The sequence below is a fragment of the Mandrillus leucophaeus genome, unplaced genomic scaffold (genome assembly GCF_000951045.1).
Source record: "Mandrillus leucophaeus isolate KB7577 unplaced genomic scaffold, Mleu.le_1.0 Scaffold802, whole genome shotgun sequence".
NCBI lineage: Eukaryota > Metazoa > Chordata > Mammalia > Primates > Cercopithecidae > Mandrillus > Mandrillus leucophaeus.
In genome coordinates this window covers 572,474-573,622 of record NW_012108720.1, presented here as the reverse complement: position 1 = coordinate 573,622, position 1,149 = coordinate 572,474, and positions in this window count along the sequence as shown.

Below are 1,149 nucleotides of genomic sequence, written 5' to 3'. Positions count from 1 at the left end.
ATCACATATGACCCATGCCTTCAGCAATACTAAAAGAGATTACCATAACATTCAATATACCTGTCACTAAAGAAATAAAACCTAAACCCAACAGAGGTATCACTGGATCTCTGTCTGCCTCTGTGAGTCTATGGGTCATAAAAGTAGGGAGGGCAGTATTAAGAAATCCTTGAAAAACAGAAGAGAAAGCAACAAACTTAGATGAAGTAGGAAAAAAAAAATACCATAAGAAGGAAAGGCCCAACATTATGTAATACAATACTAGACATTGGTCTTGTATGCATTTATTCAAAGAACCAGCCACAGGGAAGGGGCTTGAAAATGAGTAGGAGAAGAGATAGCAAGTCCCAGAAGCATTATTTCTGGAGAGAATGAAATAAAAAGAAAAACAAAGTGTTGAAAATGCCTTAGAAATGTAACAGTAAAGGCCAAGAAAAACAGGAAGTAAAATTGGAAACGTGAAGATCTTGCAAAAATGAAATAAAATAAAGAACATCATTCCTTCTCGCTTCTCCCTCCAACACAAACACACACACACAAAATCACCCATGAAGGAAATTACACTTTACTAGACTGGCAGAAGAGGACACTCCTAATTAGAAACCCTATCAATGAATGACACAAAAAACTAGCATAAGAAGGAAACATAAAATATATTTCAAAACATATCAGCTGGTAAAAACTTTTCCCAATGAACCAAAAAGAAAAAAAAATGGAATTCAATAATCTAAAATTATTTAAATATCTTTCAATAAGCATTTAAAATATTTAAAAACAAAAAACAGAAATGGACCCAAGAAAGGAATAAATGCAACCAGATTTTTTCAAACTCAGAAAGGATTAAAGAAAAATAAGAAACTGAGAAATGAAAGATGAACTGCAAGGTGCCCAAAAATAAATATTTTGAAGAAACTTTAATAAGATACATTTAAGAACGAAAGGAAATCTACCAAGTGATAAATGATAAATGAAATGAGATAGAGAAAAGAACTACAATGGGTAGAAAATGTTTGAAATGGAAGACAAAGATCCAACATGCATATACTTGAATTTCTTCAGAAAAGAAACCACACAATGAGATAAATAATATCTGTAATCCAAAGAATGGGAAAGAGGGGCTTCAGAAATAGGAGAAACATCAGAGCTACA